The following is a 23,276-nucleotide window of genomic DNA, read 5'->3' as shown; positions in this document are numbered from 1 at the left end:
ATTATGCAGATATTATAGTGAAAATATGCACTGTGCCTATCAGTCTTTCCTTACCTAACCCCTCTTAAAAGGGCACTCCTACCTCACGACAGAAGGGTTGGCCATGTGACATACTTTGGCCAAGGAAATATGAGAGGTAATGACATGTCCCACTTCCAAGCAGCAGTTTTTAGAGCCACCATTCTTTTTTCCTTTTGCCACAACCTTGTACATCCCAGAGAGGTTGCTCCTCAGCTTTGGTCCAGTAATGAAGAGGACATGGAGCAGAGTGGCAGGAGACGCATCAGGAACATGAACATGAGCGAGAAATAACCTTCTACTGCTATAAACCACTAAGAGTTGAGGACTCTTAGGATAATGAAATATAATTTTGCCTAAGCTGTTTTCTATATTTTCAGGGGATTTGTTTCCTAAATTACTGCTGGAGTTTTGTAGAGCATCTTTTCTATTTCTCAGTTAATATTGCATTTAAAGTAAACATATACGTAAGCTAGAAGCATATGGTGCTAGTCATCACTAATCGAGCTTCTTAAATTTTATCAGCAATTGGAATTTCTGTCCATTTCTGCCCATAGTCAATCTAAAATATTTTATTGAAATAATCTGATTTACATTCAGTAATCACAGATGGGATGGCTACTTAAAAGTCAAGACTGCCATACTAGTTGAACACATGATACAACTGGCTAATTAAAGATTTAGTTTTCTTAACAGGTCAGATAGTGTTCTGCTTTACTTTTTATGTATATATTCATATTTAGCAAATCCAGAATATTGTCACAAATTTAATTTTCTTTAAACCTCACTATGCTCAAATCCCTTTTGGATTAGCAATTAAGAACATATTTAAAATTTCAGTATCAACATTATTATATTCTATAGTCTATTCCGCTGACCCAGTAAAACCATAATCAAATGTATACTAACTGGCATTCATAAATCCAGTGTGTTTTTTTCTAACTTAATTTTGCCTTAGAGGATAGCAAAGAAAGGAGGGAAAATGATAACTAAATCCCAATCTTCTCATTGGAATTTAGATTTTGTTAGGTGTTAAAGATCCTAGTAAATACACATTCAAGCTAAACTGCATACAGTTTTACTATGTGTATAATCCTAGAAAACGACATTCAGAAGAATGGTTCGGAAGCCTTTATATTTATACTCACATCGTAAAAGAAACATTCAGTCATATACTTACTTACTAAATAAAACTAGTAGACATATATTCTAGACAGATATAATAAGCTAACAAAAATACTTAAAAACAAAATATTTAAGATAAATTTTCAATTAATAAAAAATAAAGAATAAATTCATGTCTTAAAAATTGCAATGAAATCATATTTTCTAGACTTGTTCATTTTAATTTACATCAAATTTCTTGGTCCTATAAATCACCAGTTCATAATAAAGTATTCAGGCATCAGTAGAGCAATCATTTTATTCTCAGATTGAGAAAACTCAATGCATTTAGGTAACCATTATTAAAATTAATCATCTCAGATTGAGAAAACTCAATGCATTTAGGTAACCATTATTAAAATTAATCAAGATATTACTGCCACATTTTAAACCATTAAAAAAATTTTTCCTAAAGAAACAACTGTGAAAATAACTTATATAACAAGAGGACAGTTGTAGTATTTGTAAGTTCCAGTTTGATATAATTTGTCACATGTATATATTTTACAATCTCAACTTTTTCTTCATTGTGCGGTTTTCACATTCAAAATAGTTTCACCTCTATTATTTTTAATAGTTAAAAAAAAAAACCCTCCATAATGCTTTGATACTAATTCATTTTTCAATTAAAGCCAAAAGCAGTACAAAAAATAGCTTTTGGGAAATAGACCAAATTAATATTTATTTATTTAGTTATGTAACCTCTAGACATTCAGGACTTAAATAAATTGACTTTTTATCAACAGTACATTACTGCAGAGAAACAAATTAGAGATCCTGAAATAGGTAATTTTTATAAATTCATGATTTTAAAGGAAACTTTAACTTACTTGATAGAGATTAAAATGTCACCCTAAAAAATATAATAAAATTGACAAGAAAAAAAACACACAATTATCACACTTCCCTGATCAATATGGAAGGTGAATCCATCAGATGAGAAAAAGTTAAGACCAGCTCTGGTGGCACATAGTCCTTGACTGCTTCCCTGCTTGGAGGTAAGTCAGATGCACCTGCAGTGCTGTTCTTACCGGTCAAGTCAAGACTATCCATTGTGATTTCAACGGAACATCAGAATTTCCAGCTTCTGTGATGCAGCAGGATTCTGTGAAAGACCCACAGCAAAGTAGTTAAAATGGTGAGCCATGAAGGCCTTTCAAAGAAAGCAAACATTTATTTTCCTTTACCAAAGTAATCCCCCCGACAAATGAATTAAAAGCCAAACCATCAACATCAGGCAAATTATTAAAAATCCCTATCTTAATGTTATTTACAGAAAATGACCTAGAGTGTTTTTGCCAACTTTAATTTAACAAAGACAGTCAGTAAAATTATTCAGTGGGAATTCTGAGATTAAAGTTACAAAGAATTACAGTAAGCCATCACTTCCTAGCTTTTGGCTAAAATCAGGTGTAGAATTACAAGCAAATCCCTTGAAAAAACATGACATTAAAATGGCATCCTGTCTAAATTCAAGTTATTTTAAATGACTGGCCCAACCTAACCAGATAAGCTGTGGTTCAGATATTAATATCCTATCATTTATCTTTTAAATGTTTTAAAGATAGTGAGTGAAGCAAGATAGTTAAAAAAAAATAAAATAAAAAAGAATGTGGGATGGGAGAGACATAGAGAAAAACTGTTAACGAAAAATTACTTTCTAGCTACAAGTGATGCAGTAAATATAAGAGGATCAAAATCAGCAAAAGAGCATCCAAATTAAATGGAACATTTTACATCATACTTCAAATATAAACGTTTATCTAAATTGTATCATTTTTAAGAATTAAGTTATTTCAGTTTCAACGTGAGACATTCATTTAATTTTTAGGTTGCTTCAGTAATACTAAATACACATTCAACTAAGAGAGTCGATTTCCTGCCCCCCTGCAGATTATGACAATATATTTCTTTATGATCAATAGGCTGGCTACAATGTACTCTAGAAATAGGTCATCACTTATTAGCTCACGGCTTTATCAGTACTATTAGTCATTTTATGGCTCGGCTGTTTCCCGCCCCGCCCCCCCGCACCCCAATCAGTCACTATGATATGGAAGAACTAGCTCTTGCACACTAAATATCAAAAATGTGAAAAGATTCATTTGAGTAATCCTATCTAGACTTAGACGATTCACTTGTCACCCAGCGATACTGAAGAAAACAACAGAGGGAAAGAACAAGTAAAATATTAAGTCATCTCATGTAGATACTTATGTTTTACTTAATAGTAAAATATTAAGTCATCTCATGTAGATACACAAGATACTACTCGTTCACCCATATTTTTTAAAACAAAGGTATGAATGAAAGAATAAATCCAGATCTTTGAAGCAAACTACAAAGGACACACATGAATGCTTTCAAATTAAATGACTATGTTTTTACTAAGGATTGTACAATTCCAAGGACTAAATAGTGGTGTAAAGTCTATTCTTAATAATAAAATAGGCAACATTATTAAAAATGCTGTTGTAAGAAAATCACATATACTCTAATATATTTATTTGCATACTTTTTTCTTCACATAAATCCACAGAAGCCAGTATAGAGAAGAATCATTAAAACAAATATTGTAAAAGAAATGAGTAAATATTGTATAATAAAAAAAGAACTATATATAAATGTGTCAGGGATTTATATTGGATATATTGGTATAAACTAAAAATTCGATATAATTTTACTGCCAAAATTGGGAGAGGAGGTTCCACCATTAATTTTGACAACCTGGGTTGAATTCTTATTTTGGTTTAAAGATCTGTTTTCTTTTCAGTTTAAGAAGTGAGCACATACTATCTGGGAAATGAAATATGCTACAATATCTTATGTACAGAACATATTTTAGATCAAAAATAAACTCTCAATAATCTTCAGGTATTCTTACAGATAGATTGTTTCTACAATCAATCAGATATGTACCCCCAAAATGGACCATAACTATACCTTATTCTGATTATTGTTCAGTAATTTATCACCTGTGATAGGAGGGGAGGGAAAGGAAGGAGGTTCGCTATGCCGTGGCCAATACCAGTTTTAAAACTCTTATGGTAACAAAGAAATCATGTTGGACTTAATGGGAGAGAGAAGTCAAGGAATCAGCCACAGAGCAGACTCAATTTCAAGGCTGAAGACCCTGCTTGAAATATACTCCTTTTGATAGCCAAACTTAGAGACTCCAGATTTTACCTGGTTATTATAAATGCCCATATGAGTAGTTTCAGAAACACAGTTTCAGCATAAGCTGTTCTGCACTGAAGTTACAAGTACTTCACAGTTTTGACTTGATGGAAATGAACAGCTGTGAAGTATCAGATGGGCAGGTGGGCAAGCAGGGGGAAATGCCTAAAGTGTGAACACAACCCTATAAAATAAAATGGTGATTTGAAATATGCCCATAGACCAAAGCCAGGGCAGATTTTCATCTGAGCCACTCCAGCCCTGGCCGTATTCCCTAGGTCCCACTTTGGCTTCCTCTCAACCCTCACTATCACTGCCTCATGAAGAACTCGCTCCCTTTCCCTTTACAACGCTTCTAATTCCCACTCATGGCACTACCTCGCACAGGATGCACACCTAGCCAGGACTGATCTGACACAGCTCAGGATTCCCTCCGAGAAACTTCATCATGGTCAGCTATCTATTAAAGACCTATTATTCGTCTCTTACCACAAATAGGGCATATGACTTGGCATCTAAAAAAACTACCTTAAAGATGTGGCCTACGTAATGAAATAATCCAAAGCAACTGGCTTTCTGGCACAGCTTACACACTGTCCCTTGGGGTGCTATGTTTGAGAAGCTTATTATACTCAAAAAGGTGAGGTGCTGTCTCTTACAATGAGGCAGACTCCCAATTAGAGTTAATGTCCAGTATAATATTCAAAGGCACATCATGGCAAAATCCCATTCTATGCCAATGCTGTGTGTTTTGCGCCCTGATGTCACAACTACCTAGTCAGTGCAGAAAGGACTCCAAGGCAACCATGCTGCCCACTTATAAAGAAGAATATTTAAATCCCATGAATGACTGCTTTTCTGATATTTTCATCAATTCTCTGGGTAACAGATTAAGCTTTAACTAACTCATTTTCATACATAACCCTAATTCAATCGAGCTCAATAAAAGTTATTCTGGACTGCAATTATCTGCTAAGGAACAATCACATTTGAATGAAAAAAAATTGCAGGGCATGATACAATGCATGGTACAGATGTCGCTCCATTTATGGGGCTAGAAACAACAACAAAACTAGTCAAACTACTAGAAAGGGAAATAGAATTTTTTCCTCATCTTCCTAAAAATAGAATACTCATGCTTTTATGCCTGAAGAAAACAAAATGGATCATGCAAGAAAGAAAATTTTAAAATTATTACTTTCAATTAGGTTTACACTTTGAAAGAGACTACATTTCTAATCTAAGAGTCAGCATGACCTCTGAGAGCCAAAACAAGTCAGGTAACAAATAAACAGTCTTAATATCCACTCTTTCACTAAATCTTCTACTGACTTCCACCATTTTCCCAACAATAGGTATTCCAATCTCCACTTTACAATGCAGGTTTTCTTAAGAGTTTTCTTATCTTAAAACTACTTCTTTACATGAATATAATTCTTATGTTTTCCTCAATTCGCTCTTTTATATACTATATTTACAAATACAACTTAAATGTTGTTTATAAATACACTTAAAAACCTTACTTCTATGTATCATATTTGTAGCTATAAAAATTCTTTTTATAACCTTCCCTGTCCTGCATGTGTATAAGGTCTCCCATATACCCCAACTATGCTCTGTATTCCTTTAATTTCAATAGTAGCATCAGGTGTATTACACAATAACACAGTACTGAAAATGGATACCAGTAAGGTGTTAGAAAACACTAGCAGGCAGAGAGGGAAAACTCTAGCATTTATTGTTTGATATGGACCTCTTATAATAGAAAGATAAAAGATTTGGAAATCTTTATCCCCTCAGTACTCAATATTTACCAATTATAAAATTACCTAACACCTATCTATATGTCAACAGCACAAAGATGCAAGGAGTATAACCTTTTACAGTTTGAGAAATTATTAATGACCTACTATGTATTAACACTGCAAAAGGTATTACAAGAGTTGCTGTTTTCTGGAAGCTGATGATCTAGCTGGGTAATCACATACAAACTTAATAATAGACAGAAATGTATATTGTCAAAATGGTAAGCATTCAAAAAAAGAATGCAGAAGGGAATCCTTATGCGGGAATTGAATCAAGCTGGAATCTCAAGCATTGGTGGCAATTTGGGATGTGGCGAGAGAGGACAGAGGAGGGAGTTACAGGCATAGGCACAGGATAAGCCAAGGTTCGATTCTAGGAAGCATGCTAGAAAGGACAGGAGGCAGATCTGGCAGAAGTGCAGGGTTCACATCAGAAAATGGAACATGAAATGTGGGCAAATGAGAAAGCAATGCAATTTGCTCTTTTTTTTCCTCTCCCACATCTCATAAATAGCAGCATAGTTAACAGCATAGTGTTCTGACCTTAGGGCCAAACCTGAATCCACCATTTACTACCCTGCAATTGTAGGCCAATTCCTGCAACTCGCTGAGCCTCTAACCTCTGAGTCTCCATTCCACATCTGCAAAATAGAGATAACGATCCCTACACCTCTAAAGTTGCCTTAAATTATAAGAGGAGATAATACAAAAGTCTTGATATATAGTAAGTGCTCAATAAAAGCTAACCGTCTCATTAGAGTTAAAACTAAGTGGAAGAAAAACATGATAAGGGTACACTGTGAACACAATGAAATGTGGTTTGCCTTGAATATTCTCAGCATTTGGATACTAAGTGGTTAGTTTCAAAGGTGTTTCACCATAGATTTTGTTTTAATTCAGGTGGTTCTAACACGTGTTTAATTCTGACAGTCTGAGAAACCACTTTTTACTCCCACCAATTTCAAGGTACATTAGCTAATTTTCATAATATGGATATTTTATTATAATGCTCATTTGCCCTAAGACTGTTGTTTCAGGGACCATGGCACAACCATGAATTTCTGCAGTTTCCACAAGGAGAGGTGGAAAATGAGTAGGCATTAGTCCAGTCGGATGGCTTGGCAGGGAGGCACTGAATGCCTCTTTTATACTCCTGTTAACTGTATAAATGTGCCTTTGACCTTCTCAGTCAGGGGAAATTGCACATTTAAGGCAAAAAGAGTTTCGCTTCTAGGAAAAGTATAAAAACATGCCTGCCAGCAGCTACATCAGGAACAGCGACAAGAAACTGCCAGGTACTTTGGGAAGATTCATTAGATCCATCAAGCCCCTGAGCACTGAGCCGGAAAATACAAGGTTAGGATATCTCGCCTATGAGGTACATGGGTTAGCCCAAGTAAACCCTGGCCTACATACTTGAGGAATTAGCCTGTACCTTCAGAGAGGGGTTCTATGAATGAAATCCACCTGAGGAACCTAAGGACCGCCTTGTTCTTTGAGGTAAGAAAGGATTCTTTTAGCTGCTTTCACATCAGCAATAATTCACACTACACAGAAAATCCCTCTTATTTAAATGATTTAGTCTAAAGTCATTTAATTAAAAAAGGAAGTCAGTCATTAGCAATTTACAAAATTTCAAATGGAAAATATTCTGTTCTAAGAAGTAGACACTAAGTCTTTTTTCCTTTAAGTTGCACCAATACGATTTAAATATAAACATAAATAAATTTAACTTTTTGTAATATTATTAAAAAGCACACCCCTATTAAAATTTATATTGTGCTGTTAAAAAAAAAAAACAACTGTACTATCCAAAGAGTCCCTGTCCCTTTCTGGTATGCCTAAAGTATTTCTAGCAAATAGCTTATTAACAGAAAGACTCTTGCTCCCAGTACATTAATTGCAAAAAATATAAGGGCACAAATGAATCTACTCCAAAGTAATCCACAATAAGTGTCAATATGCTCCCTTTTGAAGTTGTTTATTCACAAAGCAGGTATTCTTGGGACAAATAATACCATATAGTAATCAGCTATTTTAAACCACAAAGATCCAAGAAACTTTCCTAGGAAACAGGGAAGTCCAATCACAACATTTCTATAACTGATACTAAGACACACTCGAGAAGCTTAAGTGATTAGACAAAAGGCTGGTTTGTACCAAGCTGGGACAATATCACACAGAGCTTTTCCCAGTACTCCACACTGTTGCCCCTGCAGGATTTGAAGTTATTTCCTATTAGACATTCCATTAAATTATGCAATCACAGAATGTTGAAGGCAGACGAGAGTTAGAGGCCACTCAGTTCAATCCCTGCTACCCACAGCTAGCTAGAACGCAGTTAGGCCAGAACCCAGGGCTGCTGCCGTGCAACACAGCATTTGCCCTAGAGCACACTGCTCTTCTGGACTATCATCACTTTGATCTGAGGTTTGCCATTTGTAGAACAGTAGGAGGTTCCAGACCAGGTTACATCAGATCCCTGTTCTTTCTGCGGTCTTCCATAGCAGCAACATTCAGCTAGCAAAGGATCATAAAAACGGCCTAACTTTTCACTCTCAGGTTAAATCAGAGAATGCTTCTTGGCCCTAGAATACTTTCCCCTTTCTAGTCTGAAGGCAGAGAAAGACACCTTTGAGTTATAAAAGTAAGCGCGCAAATATTTCTTTGTGTTTCTAAATATTCTTATAAATACTTGGGGGTAAAAAGTTAATGTAGGCTGCACATGTGTAGGGGAAAGGTGGTATAAGAGAACTCTATACTTTCTGTTCAATTTTGCCATGAACTTAAAACTCCTCTAAAAATAAAGTTTATTAATTTTTTTAAAAAGCTGTCAATTTACTTCATTCTAATAATATTAAAATTATATACTGACTGGAGAATGACAAGCCAATTCCAGCTGAGACTATATAAACAGTAATTCTCCCTTAAATGCTCACTCCCACCAGAAATCCCTTGTACCAATTAAAATCATGTCTTCCTTTAAAACTAAGCACATGCCCTACAACAACCTCTGTAGTACAGTATGAATGCTCCACTGGTTCCTAACCCTAATCCTCACTCAATGTCTTCTGCATTAGTTACTATTGATCCTATGGCAATCAATGTTTAAAATAATATAAAATAGTTGGATCAAGTTAAGCCAATTCAAAAAGAAAATCAAAGGAAACAGTCTCCAAATATTCTCACAGGTAGACACAAGGTTTATCCTTTGTCACTAATTCCTGCATGGTGACTGACCCTCAGAGCTCATTTATACAACCCCATGGACCACCAGTCACAGGGAATACAAGGTAAATGGTGAAAGATGCACCCTTAAGCAGCCATAGGGACATCTGTAATAGCCATGGTTCTCAGTGCCGCTAATAGTATTTTGAAATTTTAACATTTTTACAATTAGCACAATTAAATTTTGTCACCTTTCAAGTTAAAACTCACTGTGAAAGCCTTAAATAGGAGAATAATCAGCCACAAAAGTATATTTCTCTAAATTGATGGTCCCCAACTTAAAGATATTTCCATTTTCGATATTCTGACTTTATGATGGTGTGCAAGTAATATGCATTCAGTACAAAGCAGTCTTCAAATTTTGAATTTTGATCTTTTCCTGGCGTGGAGATATGCAGCATGATACCCTCACATGATGCCAGGCAGCAGCGGTTGAGCAGCAGTTCTTAGTCAGCCACACAATCAAAATTGATACTCTACAGTGCACTGTGTTGCCAGAGATTATTGGATATTGTGTTCTGAGCACGTTTAAGGTGGGCTAGGCTAAGCTATGGTGTTCAGTGGGTTGAGTCTATTAAATGCATTTTCGACTTATAATATTTTAAATGTACAATGACATATCAGGAAGTAAAATGTTGCTGTGGAAAAGAAGTGCTGTTTTCATAACCTTTTGGGGTCTTATGAGGAAGAGGCATCAGATATAATTTTAGATGATTTTGGAATTTAAAACTGGAATCAATTAACACATGTCGTAAATTGAGGAGCATCTGTACTGGATTTTTGCCTACCCAGTATCTCCCGTTTTGTGGTATAAATACTAACTTGGGGGACAATGCTCCTCCTTGCTGACAGTCCATGTACCTTCAGTGGGACTGACAAATCTATGCTAGCTTCAGAAATAAAAATCTCACTCAGGCTCAGCCAACCAGTTTATTCCATCTTCCTGGACTCCGCAATTGGGTAAGGAATGGGTATGAAACCTGAAATGGGGCATAACACACAAAACAAATAACAGATATGTTACAGTGCATTATTACTAGTGCCTTAAGTGAAAGAAGTAAAGAAAATAGGATGGTTTGTAGTTTGCAGTTTTGTAGTAAGAGAAAAAGAACATAAAAGAACTGGACCATATATACACCTCCTGAAAGAAATTAAAGGGAGTACTGATTTATTTTACTTAATTTCAAATCCTAATTTCATCAAGTTTATTCAAAATTTGTGATATATCATGACATTCAATAAGACATTTAAATTTTCGATCTATACTCCTGCAATGCCAACTTCATTCAATTTATATTTCCTATAAAGAGAAGTTTCAAGTTTAAAAAAAAAACAACAACTTAAAAACTAGTTGTTAATCTGACTTTTAAAACCAATTCTAAGGGCATTTATAGTGTCTTTAAATTTGTTATGTATGCTATTATACTTAAGTGGATAGTGATACACAATTTTTTTGCCATGCCTGAAATTATATTTTTCTTAAATTTAGGAGGAAGGGGAAGAACACATGGAATAGTTGGGAATACTCTTTGGTGAGAGTTAACAAATATTTCTGGAAAAATATAAACAATTTTTGAAGAATTAAAAAAAGTAAAATAACACCAAAACTATTCTGAATATAATTTTTTAAAGAGAATCTTACTTGCAACTTGAGTTACTTTTATAGACAGTAATGGTCATAAAGAATCAGAGTTGGTATCACAATATATTGGAAATGATTTCTTCACTAAATCTCCCATATCAGCTTACTTGACCCAGGCCTCTTTCATTAAAGTTGAACATAATATATGTGATGTGTTCACATATGAACACATACACCCGACCAAAAACCTCAACCTCAAAGTGCCAAGTTCTATGGTTACTCAAGATTCCAGAAAGTGAATGCTATAATTTAAAAGCAACAATGCAAGTACTTGTTTCTTACTTTGGAAGTAAGATGAATACAAAGAAAAAAATATCATTTAAATGTAGATAGACCTAGGATATATTTCCAAACTGTAGCCATGTCAATAAGGCTTTTACAGTGTTCTGGAAATGTGAAAGCCTGCTTCAACAACACACTTAAAACTGAACTTGGGACTAAACAGTAATAGTAATATCTTGGATTCTGATTCTGGCCTGTGGTTCATAGTCTTCAATGACTCTAGTCAACATCAAGAGTTTAATATAATGAATTGTGGGGATTTTCAAGTTATAATCGAAGATACAGACTTGAATAGATGAAATTCAAGTCTTTTTGTTTAAAGTAAAATCTGCAACACAGTTGAACACCACTGCTGACAATTTTAATTAACTAATTAGATTCCCTTTATCCCATACTCCACTCCCATCCCTTTTCCTCCCTCCAAAGCAACCATTTTAATGTGAGACTGAATATTCTGAACGTGTACTAATTTTACATAGAACTGAGAATGGTACATAAGATAAACAGAGGTAGAGGAGAGGAAAGATGGTATTAAGAAGGAAGCCTCTTTTGAAGTTCCAATGGAAGGAATTGAATAATACTTTTCATCTATTTATTTTCTTCACTATGTTTTTTCTCTCAGAACAAAATGGAGTTGAAGATTCAAATCTCTGCCCACCCCACCTTCACCACCACCATGAACTTGGGTCACCTAACTCTTGGTAAAAAAAAAAAAAAAAAAAAGATGATACCAAAAAAGAAGGAGCTGATAATGCTCATGTAAACCTGACAATACCAAACATACCATCTGAGTTATCTTTCAGACTACAAAGCAGCCACAAACCATCTAGATTTCACTGTAAAAGGTTCCAAGAAACACCATAGTTTCTGTCCCAGGAACACTCAACTACTTAGCAAAGAGTTTCGACAAACACACAGAACTGTTTGCTCATGTGTGACATGAAGAAAAGCACTACAGAATTGGTCCTAAGCAAAATTAAAGAAGTTTGGTATCCTCAAAATTCTTCACAAATCTTCTCTCCTTCCCCAAAGACTCTTCACCCCACCAGATATTAGTTGGTTTCATTCCACCATTCTCCACATTAAAATCTGCTTTTACATGAATGACTGAGAAAGTTCACAATATTAACTGTGGAGTAAAATTTGCATGCTAACAGGCATAACGTCTAAGAAAAAAATCTCCAACTGTGGAGTAACAAGAGTAGGTTACATGAAAACACACCCTCAGATTTGTAAGTAAGCACCATCATCTTTATCTATATCGCTGAAAGGCAACACCTATAGTCCAAACTGAGTAGCATCAATTGGAATGAATAAAAGGCTGCAAGTAGAGAATAGGGGGTGCTTACTTTAACTAAAAGCATGTAAAATGACATACTGCAATATAAGTCAGCATTGTTAAGTATGCAAAAAGAAATTAAACTTATTAGATCTACACTGCCCAGAAAAATGGGATGAGAGCCCACTCAATCTGGCGCTATGTATATCAGGTGAGATCAGAAAGAACTCAAAGTGCCTCTAGACCAGATCACTGAAAGATTATAGAGAGGGTCTAAGCAACCCTATTGGGGGCAGAACAGCTGAAGGAAATGAAAATGTTACTGTGGAAAGGAAGAAGTGCTGTTTTCATAAGCTTTTGGCGTCTTATGAAGAAGAGGCATCAGATATAACTTTAGATGATTTCAGAATTTAAAACTAGCATCAATTAACAGATGTTTCTAGGAGGCAGTTTGGAGTGTTCAGTACAAGGAAACACTTCCTAACCATCAGATCTGTCCGAAAATGAAATGAGTCCTTTGGATATTTCTCCCTCAATGAAGATGTTCAAGTAAAAACTTTAGGAGTTACTGTATGGAGATTCGTGCAGGGTACTGAAGGGTGATCTCTAAGCCTTTGAGTCTTAAGGTCCAAATATTTCAAATGTCTCTAGCTTTGCGAAATCAAAGCAAATGAGAGTTGGAAGCCATGAGGCTTGGAAAACATTTATGCCTAGCAGTCACGGTGCCCAGAAACCACTGCTTCATCCACTTGCCCCAAGTGCCAAATATTACTTGTGCAGTAATATAGCAAAAGAAATGTACTAAGTTTATGGTCATATTGTTACACTGAATTAATACAAGAATTCAAAACAAATAGTATTATCTATTTTCATAGAACTGTTCTTTGGAATTCAAAACACTTTATGGACACGCAAATCTATAAAGAATTATTATAGTAACTGACATAGCAAGCTTTCCCCGCATTTAATATATATTAAGATAACAGGGCCACCAATAGCTAGTTATATTCGCTGACTTCACAAATAAGAAAAAAATCTCTAGAATAAAAATTATCAGATGGCTAAAACGTTCAGCCACAAAACTTATCCATATGCTTTTTAAAATTGTTATTTTATAAACATCCCAAAAGACTAGGCTACTAATAGTAAGACAGCCAAGGATTTGTCAGATACTTAAATATAGGACTAAGGATTTTATTTTTTAATTGTATCTTACAGACTTAGATCTACAATTTTATTTCATTACCTTATGAAATTTACCTGTGAGCATTATTTTCAGCTGAACTTACAGGGTGCTAAATGCGCCCTGGAATTGAAGATCATGAAAATAATATCTTGGTAGAATTAATATACCTTATAATTGACCTTCTGTGGAATTTTACCATTGTTCCCCTGCCAGAGGACATTCTCTCAGTTAAAATTCCACTGCACAGATAACAACTCTGATACTCGCAGGTGAGCTTTTTGTAACTGCATATTTTTGTGTGGACCATTCTCTGAAGGTTATCTCAAACATCTGACATAAAAGCAAAAAACAAACCCCTACAACTCTAACTTTACAAATCATATTTCCTCAATTAAAATGAACTTCAAATAAAATATAGGTAGATATGCCTAGACACTTGCAAAAACTAAAGCTAGATGAGCGGCAACAAGCATTTCACAGACTTCCTAGAAGATTCCCACTAGGACCTGTAATTGGAACGTGTTAGCCAGTGCTAACAGAGGGCAACTCAATTAAGTATTCTGAAAACCATTTTCAACTCATTTTGGAATAATTTGAAAAGTTCTTAAATATCTAAAATTTTATGTAACAACTACTGTGGTTAAAAGTAAAATAAATCTTACATTTCTTAGGTATAGGTCAGAAAGGTAGCAACTGGAGAGAATTTAGAGTCTTTGGTAGCTAAGGAAAATGGACATGAGACTGCTATGGATAATCCACAAATAGCAAGAAGAACGCATGCACTGGTAATATTTATATGCAAGAGACCCTTATTAAAAAAGACAATGTCTTTAAAAACAAAACAGAATCCCTAAAATTTTCTTAAGTTACTAGCTTTTTCTTTTTAGTTTTTTTTTTTTTGAAAGCTAATTCTAAGGAGAATGGTTTTAGCCCAAACATGCAGTAAGATTTATGTTATGTGTCAAACACAATGCTTCATTAAAATCTTATAGATACCTAAACCAAATGACTTATTTGAAACTATTTTTTTCTTAATCTTTCCTCTCACTGCACAGATACTCCATGGTGATTTTTTTCTTTCTTTTAACCTAAATATCGTCACTATTTTCATCCAAATGGTTCACTATCAGCACCGCCTCCGGCACTTTGTGAGGGAGATGTGATTAGGCAACAGTCAGACGTGCATTTCGGGATGAGCCCAAAGTCTTAGAGCCCTGGGCAAAGTGAGATGGTGGCATTCCCCTACCCTCATGGAAAAGCTGAGTGTCCTCATGCTTAGGGGTGAGGAGGTAGCTAAATATTTGGTTCCAGATGTCAGAGACCCAGTTTGTAATCTTTTCTACATGGAAGGTAACATGAAATAAATCAGAAAAAAGTTGAGTACGGAGCAGAATTTGTGAGTCATCCCAACAAACACAGGTTAAACCTGTTGTTGAGAGATGTCACCCAGGGTCCTCACGTAAAAAGAATGGGGAAAACAGGGGCTCAAGGACTGAACTCTCAGGTAACCCTCACAACCTGCCTTTTGTTGTGAGAAGAATTAGAAAAGAAGTATAAGAAATTACATCTCTTAACCCATGACTGACACTATTAAGTATTTTTCAGGAGTTGGTGTGAGCAGTTGTGGGGGCCTGCGAATCCTGAAGTGCTCTCTCCCTACAGCACCCTACAGTCTGCCTGCAGCATCCACTGTTCTTCCCATGACTTTTCCTTATGTTTGCAATCCCCATACATTTCAAAAGATCTCTACAAGCCAAAGTATATTTCACTCACTGAATCATGTTCTCTTGGCCAGGTCATATTCTATTTTCTATTAGACCTGGTTTAAAAGTGAAAGATAAGCTGACTGCTTTGGCAGACGACAGAAATGACACTCACCAGGAAGGGGCAAACCCTGTCTGACATTATTTTCCCCATTCCTCACCCCAGAAACAAAAGTAGTTCAGTTCGAAATAATTTAGGCAATGTCAGCAACCAAAATAACACAAGGTTTAGTTTTTTTTCTTCAGGGGCAGGGGTGTGGTAGGGCAGGGAAAGAACATATTCAAATATAGAGTAACTGTTTTTGTTTAATCAGAACTTGTAGGGGCCTCAAAGTTTCCAAAAATGAAGCTTACTGCTGAATCAATCACTCTCAACCCAAATACAATCATGAGACACTTTTAAAATGCAGATGCCCAGGTACTGACTACCCTAAAAGCACTTACATGAGAATAATGTATAGGGTTGGTCTAAGGCATCCAGAGCACCTAAAAGTTTCCAGGGTGATTCTAAGTTACACCAAGGCTTGAAAATCACTATGGATATCTATATAAGGACTGAAGTGACAGAAATTAAGCATTAAAAACTGCTAGTGTTTGTGGCTGAGGAGCTCAGATAGTTAAAACACAGAGCTGAAATGATCACAGGTAATAATGAATCAGCCACTGTCTTATTGTTTTATAGCAAGACTACACCTCTACCCTGACAAGCATCCCACCAGTTTATGTCATATATATGAATGGATCTATGTAAAAAAGATAAAGTTTCTCAATACAAGCAATGTAGTGTTGTCTTCAGATTCACATGGCAGCAAGAATGAGAACGCTGCAGTGTCAGTCATGCTGTCTCCTAAGTCTTCTCCCATATCCTTTGGCTATAAACACGTTTTGCAACACAGCCAACTAATATTAAGGAAGCATCTATGGCTACAAGAGAAGGGAAGAATTTCTCTATGTGCCCAATAGGCTACAACGAAATGTATGCTACAATCACTGTTAAATGGATGGAACACATTAGACATTAAATGGTGTGTTTGTAGAAAGGAAAAAAATGTATCTCGTGCCCCAAAGTTAAATGGCATTGGTTACTGTCTTTAACATACTAATGAATGGATGGTGAATGGGATAGGTGGTGGTAGTGGGAGAGGATACACCTTCTGTGAGACTGCCTAATGTACATGACAGTGGCTTAAAAAAAAATTCATTCCATAATGCTGCTTAACATCATGCGCATAATTAGTATTATCTTAGGGACTACTTAAGATAATTAGTATTATCTTAGTATTATGTTTTGGTATCTTTGTCCCTATATTAACAGTGGGTTTTTACATGTAGAAATAAGCAAGTAATGATTTACATATTCACAGACCCTGGATAGTTTTCAAATGACAGGTATAAAAGTTATGTTTTTTATTCTGTATCCTTTTGGCTCAGGTTTGTTTCCTGCTCATTAGCAATTAATTTGCATTACAGCTTCCTTTATTAAGAGGTGCTGCTGAGGGACAAAGCTACTGAATAACTAGGGAACTTAACCACTCAGATCACCCAAAGCTCAGTACAAACATCTTATCGGGGAGGGAAATGCTTAACTATCCTAGAAACTGCAAGCTTCCCCGAGCTCAGATCAAACGTTTAAAAAGTAAACACTTCACAATTATAAAGAAATCAAAACACTTTTTTCAAGTAGGAAAGATCAAGGAAGTAAAATGCTGTTTTTGAGGAACACAGTAGTTTCCTATCTATAATTTTTCTACACAAAAAGATGCTTCCCTCAGGTACTGATACCTGTTGTAAGAAGTTTCTAATTTCTCAATTTTATAAGTTCTCATTTTACTTTAATACTGGAAAACAAGCCCTGAAGCTCAGTTTTCAGAGCAAAACAATGTAAACTATACGTCTGGACCAAAGAAAGACCCTGAAAGCAGTGATTGTTAACTGTTTGATGACACATCTACTTTTGTTTCTGGTTCAATTTCAAAATGTTCCATGAGTTTTATTATGCCATAGCATTCACTGCAATAACTGCCTATTTTGTTAAACTAAATGGAAATAACCTCAATGAACCATAAAACAAGACATTTTCTCATATAGAGAAAAATAAGATATTTTCTCATATATAGCACATATAGGACAGAGATATGAAAAAAATATTTAATCTCTCTCAACATCTTTTTTCACTAGGAGCTTGAGGTGACTAGTTTTATATTGACATTTGAGTTGGGAGTCATTTTATTTATGAAGAAGTTGGGTAATGTTTTATTTTCATTCTAATATAAGAAAAAGGAGGAAGCAAATACTTGTCAAATACATTGTATTTGCACGTGCACACAATTTTCAATAAAAATCAGCAACTATTTAATTCAATATTTTTACTAAAAACATGAAGCCCTTTGTATCTTTCTGTACTTTAAAAACTGTTAGTGACCATTTACAGCTTTAATTCTTTAAAATATGGAGCCCTCCAGTGGCCAAATATTTATATTACTTTTAAAGAACTAAATAGAGTTCTTTTCCCTTTATTTCTTTTCCACAATCAATAGAATATTGTACATTCTTGTTATGTATCATTTTCTAAATAATTTAACTGTCTTCTTTAAAATAAACCATACTTATATCACTATCAACAGTAAAAATAGTCTACTTAAAACAAAAATATTTTGGCATTAGAGAAAGTAGAAGAGGTTAAATCATATTCAATAACACACACAAAAAAGTATGTATCAGCCTTGAAATACATTATTCTTCCTCAATGATCATTTGCTAGGTGAATACAAATGAGCTCACTGTGAGTCAAAATTGTTACTTATAGAATTCATCAATATTCTTGCCTGGAACTCGAATTGCTACTAACTACCACTTGATACCTAAGTCTCTTTCCTATAGAGACATATAAACCGTCCTCTGCATTTGGGAAACCAGAAACTGATTTCTATTGACCAGGACCATCAATGAAAAACGCACTAAACAAATAGGTATTGCGTGGGGCTACTAGCTTCCAGTAATCTGTTAGAGTAAATCCTGTAAAGTGGCGAGAAAGTCATGGGACCTCCTGCCAGCCAAGCACATAAACCACCTTGAAGTTATCTGCCAGCTCCAGTCAAGGATTTACATGAATATAGCCCAAGCCTGACATCTTGACTGCAGCCAGAGCCATCCTGCTAAGCCAATCCCAAATTCCTGACCCACAGAAGCTGTGAGACAATAAATGTTTATTGTTTAAAGTTTCATGTCAATAGATAATTAATACAGAGTGATACTACTATTGTCTCCATTTTACAGAAGAGCCTGGGAATGTTTAAGACTAATTATTTCTAGAAAGAGAAATAGTTTTGTTTTTGGTGAAGTGCTCTACCCACTCTGTGTTCTGGGGCACTTCCTCAAAACATTTAACCTGTATTAGTCCAAATAATCCATTTAGCCATATACAACATTTGCTCTAGCTTTGCTTAGTAAGCAGATTAACATTCTTAAACTTTTTTTAAAAAAATGCAGACACTATTGATTACATAATATGTAACCTATTTTACCAATGGTCTCAGCTTGTATTCCAAATTTGTAATATGACTTACGTGTTAGTAAAGATCTTTCCTTATAAATCTGTCTTTGTAGCTCAAGAAGCAAGGCTGCTAACACAGCAAATAAAATTTGATTTAATTTACCTAAATGCACAGATATGCATGATAAATAAAAAGTACTTGTTATGTGCCAGAGACTATTATAAATGCTTTATATTAACCATTTAATCTTCACAACAACCCTAGGAAGTAGGTTCTATTATCCCCAGTTTACAGATGTATAGAGGTAAGGAAAGGTTAAGGAACTTTCTTTTCTCAGTGGCAAAGCCATGTTTGAACCCAGGCAGTCTGAGCCTACCTACACTCTTAATCACAGCCTATACTGGCTCTTCTAATCTCTAATTTTTTATTTCATAAAGTACTATGAGTAGTAGAAGATCATGTGTGCTTTGGAATCAGGATATCTGTGATAATTATCCTGTCTGTTTTTCTTATCTGTAAAACAGCCATAAAAAAGGTTGTTTTTATTTTTATGAATATTAAATAAAAATATGGATTAAAAGTAACCTTCCACAATGCCTGACCTATAAATCAAAATTTACTTGTTTTATCTTTTCCTTACTGGCAGGTTTTTAGGAAAGCTAATGAAACTTAAGCTTCCATGGTCCTTTACTTTCAGAGCCCCATCCAAGACACTGTGCCTAATTTCATATTCGTAACTTTTGTTCTTTTTCTTAAAGAGGGCCTCCAAAATATAAGAACTTTAGACTCCACAAAACCGAGGATCTACCTCTATTCCTCCTAAAAATTATTTCAACACTAAACAATGGGCTCCAGTCTGAGTAAGAGAGAGTAAATAAATATACTCTAACTTGTCTGTCCCACTAAATGTAACTATAAAACCTGGACAGAATGTATGTTACAGCTATTTCAGAAGGTAGAAGGGAAATAGAACAACAAACTTTGAAGTAGCATTTTCTCTATTCTCTCATGTGCTGGGCCTCAAGGATTTCTGTAGTACAAAAACAGGAGCCCACACAAGCAAAACTTCTGAGCAAGGGGAACGTTTATTTCTGATTGGAGGAACACTGGTTCCAAGAGGGTGGGGTAAACCCACTGCATTTATTCTCTCTTTATCCTTCTACCACTTATCTACAGACAAGGACACAATCATGGGAACTGCTCAGCAGAGCATAACTAAAGCCCCAGCTTCCTAACCAGGGAACCAGAACAAAAGTAGGAGACATCAAGGTAGTTCTTATAAACTCTTGGTCCCACTCTAAGCTATGCATGCATGGATCTAATTCTAACCATAATACACACATTGAGAATTGAACTATTGGATAGAGCAGCATTCAATTCCTAGATTGGCCACTGGGTGGCAAAAACCTTGGACGAATCCAGATAACACTGAAAAGCCTTTGAAAACGGAACTGATAAAGTAAATGCAATTCCCAGAGGGCTGGTTGCAACATGAATACTGAACTTAACTAAATCAATTGCCTACTAAAACTGAAATGTCAATATTTTCCATAGGATTTAAAAAAGACCCAGAATTCATGATACTCAAAGTATCCAGGATAAAAATAAAAATTAATCAGCATATAAAGAAATAGGAAAAATCTCAACTTGCACAGAAAAAGAAATATCAACTCTGAAATGATGCAGATGTTAGAATTATCTGACAAATGTCTTAAAGAAGCTTTACAAAAATATTTCAAGAAGTAAGGCAAACATTATTGAAAAGGATGAGAAGACAGAAGGGACTTAAAGGTGGTGCAGGTGCTCTGGAAAACAGTTTAGACAATTCTTATATAAATATGCACTTACGATGATATAACCATGCACTTCCACTCCTAAATATTAACCTGGGAGAAATTAAAATTTATGCTCACACAAAAATCTGTACACAAATGTTTATAGTGGCTTTATCGATAAGTGTCATAAATTGTAAAGAACCCAAAGGCTAAATAAACAACTGTAATATGTATATGTGTAATATATGTTATATATAATTTGTAATACATGTAATGTTATATAACATATATGTAATATATTATATACATATATATATTATATGTATGTTGGAATACCATTCAGCAGAAAAAAAAGGGGCTATCGATGTAAGCGACAACTTGGCTGAATCTCGGGATTTACAGGAAGTGAAAAAAGTCAGTCTCAACGGATTAATACCATATGATTCCACTTATGTTGTGTGATCAAAAAGACAAAACTAGAGTAACGAAGAAAAGAACAGTGGTTGCCAGGGGTTGGGAGGCAGGTGTGACTACAAATAGACAGCATGTTGGATTTTTTGGGGGGGGGGTGACAGAACTTTCTAAATTTTAACACTTAACTATATAAAAAACCTATTCATGTTTTAAAATTCACAGAACTACATACAAAAAACTAATTTTATTGCTGGTTAACATAAAAAGTAGAAAAAAATTAAAGCCCAAGTTAGGGGGAAAAATAGAAAAATAAATTGCTGGAGTGTTTATGAAAAAAAGCATTTATAAGAAATGAGTTTTAGCAATTTACTGATTTAAAGGGCATTTGGCCATTTGCGCTAAAAGCCAGTGGAATGAACTAAACAGCATCAGAACTGAAAATGACTTACAAAGGTGTAATCCTACCCAACATGCTTCCTGCTCTACTGTATATACAAAACCAAGACCAAAATAGCACATGGGAAGAAAATCAAAGAGCATAGAGTCACTGTCAGTTACCAAGCAGCAACTCAGGTCTTCAAGCTGAAAGATATCTAAATTACCTGAGATAAAAATGTCAGTCCTGGGAAGACCCATTCCAATGTTAATAATTCTACCTGGAAATTCCAAGCTATGTTCTCCATTAACGCTATCTATGCAGCATTTTTATTTTCTTTGCCACATTAAAAAACATGTGAGGGAATTCTACTTACAGAAAGATGTGCAGACACACTTGTCCTTAATGCTCTAAGTACAACTAAAAACACTGGACATTATATATAAACCAATCATAGGAAGACTAAACATTAGAAAAAACGGACTAGCTATGGACTTCAGGACCCAAGGAAGAACAATACAGTGGTGAGTTCCCTGATTTCCTTTTTGCACCACATATCCTAGGCTTGGAAATGAAGAAGCCAGTGATCCAGATATGACAATAGGGCACAAACAACAAAGTCCCAACAAAAGCCAACTCTCTTTAGACAAAAGACCAGGAAACGGGCAGGCTCCCAAGACAGAAAACTTTTAGACAGTAATTGCTCTATGCGAGCCAAACATGACAGAAAAAAACTGTGGCCCAATACCTACCAATGCCAGCTAAGTCCAAGAGTAGAACCTAGACTACCACCCTTACCAGTCTGTAAAGATGAGCCACAACCCCCACAATGGGATGGTGTCAGAGAAGGACAAGTAGAAAGCTGGGATTCTCATCTTGTCAGGTAGGAACAAGTCCCTCTCTCCCCATCCCCATACAGAGTCAGTGAAATTATGAACAGACACAGAACTTCCACCCCCCACCTAGTAGTTATCATGTTCCCCCACCCCGCCGCCTCCCAGCATGAGTGGTATCAGAGGAGGCCTAGTGAATGAATATCATGACTCTAACCACTGCCTAGCAATAATGAGGCCACCCTCCCACCCTGACCCTTGGTGTCAGTGAAGGCCATATGTAAAGCAGTAATGAGACACTCCAATCCCTTATAGCTAGGGTAAAATCCAAACAGGCCAATTAAGAGTGGAGGAAAGATTCTCACCTCTGCCTAAATGTGACATGGAGCCCCTTTCTCCCTTAGGTATCAATGCAAGTCAAATGGGGAACCTAGACTTCTCATCTAGCCGTAGTAAGATGATGCCATCCATTCTCCCTGCTAGAGCAATTTCAGAGGAAGTCAGCTAAAACAGGTATAAATAAGATCTAAAGTTTTTACAACATAATGCCCCAAATATCCAGATTTCAGTCAAAAGTCACTTCATACCAAAATCAGAATACCCTAACTTGAATGAAAAAGACAATCAACAGATGATGACTAAAGATGAGAGAGATGTTAGAATTATCTGACAGATTTTAAAGTAGCCATCATAAAGACACTTGAATGAGTAGCTGCAAATATGTCTGAAACAAATGAAAACAAAATGTCTCAGCAAACGGATATAAAAAAGAGGCAAATGGAAGGACATTTTGGAACTGAAAAACAGAATAACCAAAATAAAAAACTTAATGAATGGGCT

The 23,276-nt window shown here is 35.4% G+C and overlaps 1 protein-coding gene across 11 annotated transcripts in view; it reads right to left on the bottom strand.

Annotated features, from left to right (window-relative positions):
• The window catches only part of BBX (BBX high mobility group box domain containing), a 245,057-nt gene that overhangs the window by 145,369 nt on the left and 76,412 nt on the right, over positions 1-23,276 (bottom strand). For 10 of the 11 annotated variants that reach the window (XM_039856879.1, XM_039856889.1, XM_039856880.1 and 7 more), the window contains one exon: positions 2,214-2,287. The exons of the other annotated variant lie outside the window; for it this stretch is intronic. The gene's annotated coding sequence lies outside the window, so the exon portion shown is untranslated. The remainder of the gene's footprint in view (positions 1-2,213; positions 2,288-23,276) is intronic. 11 annotated transcript variants of the gene reach the window in all.

This window comes from Pteropus medius, unplaced genomic scaffold (genome assembly GCF_902729225.1).
Source record: "Pteropus medius unplaced genomic scaffold, Ma_sr-lr_union100, whole genome shotgun sequence".
Classification (NCBI taxonomy): Eukaryota; Metazoa; Chordata; class Mammalia; order Chiroptera; family Pteropodidae; genus Pteropus; species Pteropus medius.
The sequence above is the reverse complement of the archived record's forward strand: the minus strand, read 5'-3'. Positions and strand labels throughout refer to the sequence as shown.